The following is a 9,087-nucleotide window of genomic DNA, read 5'->3' on the forward strand; positions in this document are numbered from 1 at the left end:
TGGAAGCCTTCTCCCAGAATACAAGAATGAATTCAGTTGTTCAGTGTGCACATACCTCTATCTTAAAAATGCAGTTGAATGCTTTAACTGCCAAAAGGCTCAAGCATTAGCTCTCAGGCACAAAGCAGTTTAGAAGTGGGCTCCTTCATTTCTCACTCATGTAATGATTAATCTTAAAACTCAATTACACACAAAAACCAGAAGAGGCCTGGTTGAACTTTTGATCCTTTCCAAACTGGTTCATCTGAAAGATAGTTCAAGATCATATCCAATGCATATGTGGCAGTGCAGGATGATACCAGCCCCATGCTCCTCCATGGCCAAGCCTTCCAAAGGTTATGGCTTGTACCCAAACTGTTAGAGCAGGCTTATTCCTTCTTCCAGGAGGAATTGAAAATACGGGACTTACCTTCTTTTTGGAGTGTGATCTGTCCTCCTCTTTAGCTGCTTTGCTATTTTTCCCAGTTCTAGAAAGCTTCTGCTCCCCAGACTGTTTGATGGTGATTTTGATCTCAGGAGGGCAAATATAGTTCTCCAAGTTCTTTGGGGGCTTCTTTGCTCTCTTGGTGGTCTGGATCTTTAGTTTTAAACTCCCCTCCGTGAAGTTAGCCTCCTTGATAGAAAATTCCTGCTCCTCCAGGCCATCTCCTGCCACCCATTTCTCACTGTCCGCATTGGAAGTGGAATCCACATCTCTTCCAGAACCCAGATCATCCTCTTCCTCAGGCTCCAGCCTCTCACCACTCACCGGGATCCCTTTCCCCGAGCCTGCCACAGGCAACATCGTCTCCCCTGAACAGCTGGGGGCAGGAGGAGGCTTCGTGGAGGTGACACCAGCTGGCAGAAAGTCTGCCTCACCCCCTCTCTGCCGGGAGCTGCCCAAAGTCTCCCTGGACTCCATAGCAATACCACAACACTGTGGAGATTTTTGGAGGGAAGGGGAGCACGGAAGGGGATGAGGAAAGCAAGCACAGATATGATCCCAGGGAGCGAATGGTAAGTGTCCACCAAATTCAATGTCCCAATCACCCAGAAGCTGCAGGGAGCTCAGAAGAGACCAAATCTGCCACTGTTAAAAAAAGGACAAGAAAAAAAGGAAGTTAGCACACACACGTATCAAACAAGTGTGGAGATGACTGAAACAGGGCACACTCAGGTTTCCCCTGCAGCATCTCAAGGGCTTTCCTTAAAGCAAAACTGGAATCAAGAATCACCATCATTTCTGAGAGATTGATCTGGTATCACAAAGCAAGGAACAATAGCAACATGTATCCCTAAATTGATGAAAATAAATATATATGTTAAAAAAATCCAACAAAACAAAGTAAAACAAGCAAGTCTTGTCTAAATGCAAACATCTTCAACTCAACTTAGGAGCGTACAGCCAGCTCTACATATCCATGAAGTCAGTCGTTTCTTAAAAATGCTCATTGTCACGGGGTTTACAGAGGGAAAAAGTAAAACTGAGGCAGAATCTTGCCTAGAGTTAAATAATAACCCAGTGATCGGTGCACAGAAAACATGGTCCTGTCCTCTGAATCAGCAGCAGAGTTTCAAACTCTCTATTTCCCTGCTTCCTGGGTATGAGAAAGAGATGACCTTGGCTGACAGCTATTCTGTGGGGGACCCTGCTTTGGATGAATTATTCACTACAAAACAACTGCAAACCAAGATGCTTGCTGGGATCCTATAAGTGCAGGAGGATCCACCTGGGTCTCTTGCAGGGCATGTTGGTATACCTAGTACTGTGTGCAATGGAGGAAAGCTAAACTCAAGGTTTTCCAGAGTTCCTCATGTCCTTGGCTACCACTGCTCTGTGGTGAAGCCTTGAGCTGATTTATACACTGGCTGTGCTCTCATCCTTGCAAATTTTGTCTTTCTTAAGAACTTCAGAGATGGAATCCTTTGAGATGGAAGAACTCATATTTGGCACCTTACATACTCTCAGCCCAAGTTAATGGGAGAAGCTGTGTATGCTCAGTTGAGGCAGAAGTTGCATCACCCTATGATATAGGAAGGCTATTGTCAGGCATCTTGTCAAAAATAATACTTGCAGGGTGTTTTAAAGGTATCAAGGTGCTTTCGTACACCCTTCCCCCATACAGACCTATCATGGAAAACCAACTGAGGTGACAGAATTCCCAGAAGAGTCTACAAAAGTGTAGTCTACAAAATGGTTTCTGTAGCTCATAGGAGACAGAACTGCACCCTGAAAACACTAATGCTTAAGGTAATAGGGAAGAAGATCATTTCCCAGAGTTGCTACCACTGATCTCTCTTAAGGTGATCTTGAGGAACTAATAGACCCAACATCTCCTGAATGCCTGCCCTGACTCACCCTGCAGTCAGCAAGTCTCTCCATTTTGCCACCAGGGAAACAAGGATCACACTTACCTCCTTCAAACCCATTGTAGGGTGAGTCAGTTAATGTCATTACATAATTTTGAACCCAAATGTTTACCATGTGGTAGTCTCTAATTACTAACAAAATTAGTACACTAAAGCCACCTAGTTGCAAGGAGCTCCTCCACCTAACTGATTCACTTTGCGTCTCACCTCTCTTTTATGTCTATTGAGTTGATGGAAGTCAGGGCTTCCTCTTCCAAAGGGTCCAATATAAAAAAGTAAATTCTTATTTATCTGCCATTTTGCATTGTTAATCTACCTGGAGAAGGATGCAATGCACACACACTCCTGGACTGCAGAGCAAACACAAGGTGGTAAAAGCTCGGCAGTGCGGCATTCCAGGGAGTTACTGCTCTGGTATGCACGCATGTACAATGAGCACTTTGTGCCGGCCTCCGCCCACAGGCTTTTAACCTCTCTCACTGCTAGCTGGAAATAAAAGGCTTCTGGCAGGCAGCACATAACTCAGCAGGATGAGTCTGCAGCCACCAAAAGTGAAGGGAAGGGACTACAGCTACTGGTGTAACGAACCAAACCACTTGGGACCCAACATTGAATGGGAGCTGAAATACAGTTCACACCTCTGAGCCCAGAAGGGTTTTTCAGGTTTTGAGTCATTTGGTAATGTTTTATGAAAGGTGACTAAAAATCCAGGTTTCTGTTTCAAAGTCTGCTTGTGGGTCTTGGACACAAGCTCTGGGTCATAATGTCCAAACACTCATCCCTACTTGGCTGTGTGCCTCCAGGTCAGCATAAACAAGCAACAGATTATAAAGTCATTGCATTACACCCATATCATGAGTTCATGCCAAATCCACCTTAAAATCCAACTCAAAAATACTGGCCTCCAGTTCTGCTGAGAGGATGCAGATGATGCTATCAGCAGATCCACAGGTAGCAACAAATAACCCTGCACTAAAACGCTGCATGCAGAATTAACTAGGTCATTGTTATAGGTATCACCTTACTCTCCTTCAGGGTTAATCGTTAAATGACTTGGGTGCAGGGACATCATACCTGTCTTTCTTGTTTGGGCAGGCTACCTGTGCTTTGACTAATTAAAAACTTCAGTTCAAGCTTCTGAATCTGTAACCTCTATCGGAAACCTCCCCATCTCCCCTCTCCAGAGTACCTGCAAGAAGAATAATAGAATCATAGAGTGTTTTGGGTTGGAAGGAACCTTAAAGCTCATCTCGGTCCACCCCTGTGCCATGGGCAAGGAAACTTTCCACTAGAATAGGTTGTTCCAAGCCCCATCTAACCTGACCCTGAACTCTTCCAGGGATGGGACAGGCACAGCATCTCTGGGCAACCTGTACCAGTGCCTCATGGCACTCACTGGGAAGAATTTCTTCCTAACATACAATCTAAACCTACTCTCTGTTGGTTTAAATCCATTCCTCTTACTGCTGGAAAAGCTCTATTTCAATTTTAAAAGCGCAAGACATGGGGCTATCCAGACTTTTAAGTGCTTACCCAAGCTGCCCTTCCAGGCCTCTAATACTCACCAGTATCAAGTCCCATTCAATAAGCAGCCACAGAAGCATTTTACCATCCAAATTAAGCTTGTGAAGGCAAGTGTTACCCCTAGCAGTTTCCCTGCAGTCAAGTTAAAATTGAGGAGGATATTTCATAGGTGAAGGACAACAAATTTCATGGAAGTTGGCATTAGCTCTTAATTAGGGAAATATTCACACTCCTTCTGATTAATACTGAGAAATAACCAAATACCTGCTTGCTCAGCCTTGCTACCAGTGCCCACGTGTCTTATTAGCTCCTCTGGGCAGGAGGCAAAGGCCTGAAGCACAAGGCCTCCCTCTGGCTCATACTAGACATCTCCCTTTAAGAGTTCTGAATACACTCCCTTCTCCTGCCTCAGGCAACTGTTCATGCTTATAAGTATTCAGAGGTCAGGGCTATAAAGAGATTAAAGTGAAAATTTGCTGAGGACAAAAACAGAGGTGAGAGCCCATAGAAGGGGGAAAAAAACCTGCAAGCAAGGCAGGTTCAGCTGCCCAGCATCTGTGCTGCTCCTCTGAGCTGCTCAAGAACCAGGAGCACCAGCAGGGAGCTGGGAGCAATATTAAGAGATGTTGCCCAAATCCCTTCTACACTAACCCCACTGTATCTACTGAGATTGCTTCAGTTTTATACATAGATTAAAAAATGCCTTAGGATGAAAATGAAGAAAAAAAGAATCTATTGAATAGGTTCAAGTGAGGGGAAACTGAGGCACAGGTCTTAGAGAGACATAATGAACGCAAAGTGGAGTTCACATCTTTTGAAACCCTGTGCCTATCATGTTGCCTTTGAATCTTGCATTCTCCCATGGGACATACAGTTAAATTCCTAATCTCTGAAAAATACCCGAAATCCTGGAAGTCTCTTTACATCTCTCTAAAACCATTCACTACACAGCACTGGAGACACTACAACATTATTCAATGACAAGATATCATCTTCCACTCTAAAGACTCCCAGGTTGCTTCCATGATTATATATGCCACTGTTGAAATGAAGCTGCCTCTGGGGCAAAGGCCAAAGGACAACTCACATTAGACCTAAGGGAAAGTTTTGGTCAGAAATTTGCTTTTATGAGAAGTGTCCATGAAACTTCCGAATTCATCATGGGACTTAAAACTCCACAGCCACATGCCAATGTGTCAAGTGCACTAAACTCAGGTAACCCACACTAGAAGTACAAAAATGCCCCAACCTATTCCACAGAATCTCAGAACATTCAGAGTTGGAAGGGACCCACAAGGATCATCAAATCCAACTCTTCGAACTGAACAGGACAACCCTGAGAATCATACGATGTGCCTGAGAGCATTGTCCAAATGCTTTTTGAACTCTGGCAAGCTTGGTGCTGTGACTACTTTCCCAGGGAGGCTGAATATTCAGCATTTGAGGTGCCTCGCCGGTGCCCAGCACGGGAGATATTACTGAACACTCGAGCTTCCTTGACCAGCTGGTGAAACTTTGCCTGATGCACCCCAGGACACAGTTGGCCATCCAGGCTGCCAGGGCACACACACTGTTTACTCATATTCAACTTGCCATTGACCAGGATCTCCAGGTCCCTTTCCATAGCACTACGTTCCAGCCTCTCGTTCCTCAGTCTGTATGTACACCTATGGTTGTCCTGTTCCACGTGTAGAATCTAACACTTGCCCTTGTTAAACTTCATACAGCTGGTGATTGCCCAGCCCCTTAATTTATCAGGGTCTCTCTGCAGAGCCTCTCCGCCTTCAAGAGAGTCAACAGCTCATCACAATTTTGTATTGTCTGAAAACGTGCTTAGTACATTTCATTATTGTTTTGGAAAAAAAATTAATCGAAATTTCAAGCTTGGTTGTGACCTCCATCCATGCACTGCCAGATAGCCAGCAGCATAAGTTTGATGCAGCTCAGGAACTGGTGTCTGAACACACATCTAGGGAATGGGCAAGCACAGAAGATGAGGCTTAAAACTTTCTTCACGATGACTTAAAGACAGTTCCAGAGTATGGGCAAAACCTGTGAGCCATAAAGCTAGTGTGGTTGAGACAAGTGACATAATATGATAAAATACAAAGTCTGCTTGGATAAAATTACATCACTGCAAATTTTTTTGAGCAAATTTGAACCAGGAGAATGAGTTTATACTGGATTAGTATCACACACCAGTAGTGTATTCAACCCACTGCTCAGAGACCTGGAGCTAGATTTACTACATTTTTGGACCACAGCCTTAGTTACTTCCTGAGGCCATGATACTCTGAAAGAATAACCCAGCTTCGGCACAGAGCTCCAATAATGACTGCGACAGCCTTTTTCTGTACACACAATAGATCACATAGGAAACACCCTCTCCCTTTCACCTGTCTTGTGTCAGTCAGGATACAAACAAGGCAGAAGGACTTCCCCTTCAGGCAAAATGTCATCTATACTTAAAGAATCAGAGATGGTCTAGTGATGTCTCAGGGGAGCTTTAGGTTAGATATTAGGAAAACATTCTTCACCTAGAGGGTGGTTGGGCACAGGAACAGGCTCCTCAGGGAAGTGGTCATGGCCCCAGTTCTACCAGAGTTCAAGAAGCACTTGAACAAGTCTTTCAGGCACATGGTAGGATTCTTAGGGCTGCCCTGTTCAGGAACAGGAGTTGGACTCAATGAACCTTGTGGGTCCCTTGCAACTCAAGGTACTCTATTATTCAAAATCCCAACCAGGCACAATCCTGAGCACCCTGCCACTGGTGAACCTGTACTGAGCAGTGTGGTGGACTGGATGCTCTCCAGAGGGACTTTCAAGATCAGACATTCTGTGTTTCTGTGATGTATTATTTGGCCTCTATCTCCAGCGCTGGGAAACTGGTCTCTCCACTGCAGGACAACTTCAAACACACTGTAACAATCCCATCTATAAAATATACCTGAGTATAGACAACTGATATGTGTACACAACAGATAAAGTAAGACGTCCTCAACTCATAATAATTTCAAAGTATATGAATGCCTGTAATCCACAGATTATCTATAAAAATAACTAAGGCATGTGATTCATTAATAGAGTGAATTAGAAGAAGAAAGGTCATTCCTCTCTATATGGTCCTCCTGCTTCCAGCACCTTTTGTTCCTTCCACCTCTGCCTCTGATTTTGCAAGGATTATGTGAGAACTTTCTCCAAAGGGACAGGATACAAGCTGTCTCAGATGTGGTCTATCCACATGAAAACAAGGAGTAAGGATTGATGGCAGTAATCAGAACAACAGCAGAAATGTAATCTTCACTTGTTTGCATCAGATTGTCATGAGTCCAAGTACTTCCAGTCCTCTGCACCTCCTGATCAACACTGACTGATGGCTCTGCCTCAGTGTGCCCAAGTCTGCCAAAGGCAGCCAGGAAAAGCCACACTGGAGGGAAAAATACATGATAAACCAAAGATCTCTCACAGCCAGATGAAGCTGCAAGCATCCCCCTCAAGACAATGTGACAGAGATAAATGAGAGTCAACTCATGTCCATGAACACAGAGGCATGTACATGTACACATTACACATGTGTATATGTCTTCTCAACACAGAGACATTAAGAGCAGATTACAGAATCATATCTGACTCCATAATTAGATTTGAAACTATAATTAGATCAGATAGTCACCCTTCTATATAAGTAACTAACTGTCATACAAGGCTGACAGGAAAGCCAACTGAATGATTAAACAACTGATACGGCCATAAATCACAAGGCCCATAAAAGCAATACTGCCCTAGGTAAAACTGTGGCAACAATCAGTGTAGCAAAGCACCCATCTGAAGGAAGAGAAGAAATGACTATTCTGCTGCCTAACGGCTTTTACAAGTTCCTGCCTAAGAATTGTGCCAAGGTTTTGTAAATCTGTTTACTCACAACCTAGAGCAGTATTTGGCTGCTGGGGAAGGGAGTACAGTCATCATACGTATGAACACCTCCTCAAAGACTTCTGGTCTCTAGAGGACCAACCTCCTCCCATTTGTGTCCTCTGAGACAAACAAGAAATTTGGTTTGGTCCACTGGATTTACACCTCTGAAACACAGAATCATAGAATGGATTAGTTTGGAAGGGACCTTAAAGACCGTCTTGTTCCACCCCCCTTGCTAAGGGCAGAGACACCTTCCACTAGAACAGGTTGTCCTGAGCCCCATTCAGCCTGTCCTTAAATGATTCCAGGGATGGGGCATCCACATCTTCTCTAGGAAATCAAGGAGTAGTGTTTGATCCTAATGACATCAAGGGCTGGTATGTCATTTTTACCCATTATCCTTGTGAAGATTAGGCCTCGAAGACACTAGAAAACAGAAGATGATGGCAAATGTGCTTCAACTCGTTACAACACAAAAAAACAAGCCAGAAGATTTGCCTAGGTCAGGTCAACACCAGGTTGCTGAGTTCCAAGAACAAGCATCCTCACTCCTGGCATGATATATAATCAAAGGTGACTACTGGGATGACCCTGAGCTGGATGCTTGATGCAGCAAGTTAAAATTTATTCCACTAACAACAGACAAAAAACTCTTTGGGGAAAAGTGTCACTGTGCACAGAAGTAGACTCAGATGCTTAATCTGTTCCAGCCAGCTCTTGCCAAGCACACTATACTGGAGGTAGTGGCAGCTACTCCAGGCTACAAATGGAAAGTTTTATGGGTATTTAGGGAAAGTTCATTGGCACAGAGTTCAGACACAGAAAGCAAAACCCTGTACAATTCCATCATCTGTGTTACCAAACTTTCCTAGATCAACTCTGCTCTTGGATAACTTCCATCAGACACAGTAGCCTCCTTCTAACACCATCATGACAGGGCAATAGTCTCTCATTCTCCATCTGATCAAATATTTCCCCCCGTACTATGAAATGTGTGGCAAATTATTTCTCTGTATAAATCATTAATGAGAGTTCTGTTCTTATTTACTGCTGCTGCCACAGGGGTCCTCCTTTCTCCTTTCTTCTCCCTACTCCATTATTTCATTTTTGCTTATACAACTGCTAAATACATCATCTTTTCCTTCCTTGGGGAAAAGCAAGTAAATAAATAAAATTAAACAACATATCTGATAGGGAATGCACCAGGTCTTGGCTCAGCATCCATTCTGCAGAGCCGTAAGTGATGACCAAAAAGGCTTCAGTCCAGGGCCTATCCTGTGCCCAGGCTAGAGGCATTAC

At 44.0% G+C, this 9,087-nt stretch overlaps 1 pseudogene across 1 annotated transcript; it reads right to left on the minus strand.

The window, feature by feature from the left end:
• Positions 1 to 409: 409 nt before the first annotated feature.
• On the minus strand, positions 410 to 1,063 carry LOC103810190 (annotated as a pseudogene). Its single transcript, XR_624802.1, has one exon. The product of XR_624802.1 is annotated as an SET-binding protein pseudogene (transcript).
• Between the last annotated feature and the right edge of the window lie 8,024 nt (positions 1,064 to 9,087).

The sequence above is a fragment of the Acanthisitta chloris genome, unplaced genomic scaffold (assembly GCF_000695815.1).
Source record: "Acanthisitta chloris isolate BGI_N310 unplaced genomic scaffold, ASM69581v1 scaffold25559, whole genome shotgun sequence".
In the NCBI taxonomy this organism is placed as follows: domain Eukaryota; kingdom Metazoa; phylum Chordata; class Aves; order Passeriformes; family Acanthisittidae; genus Acanthisitta; species Acanthisitta chloris.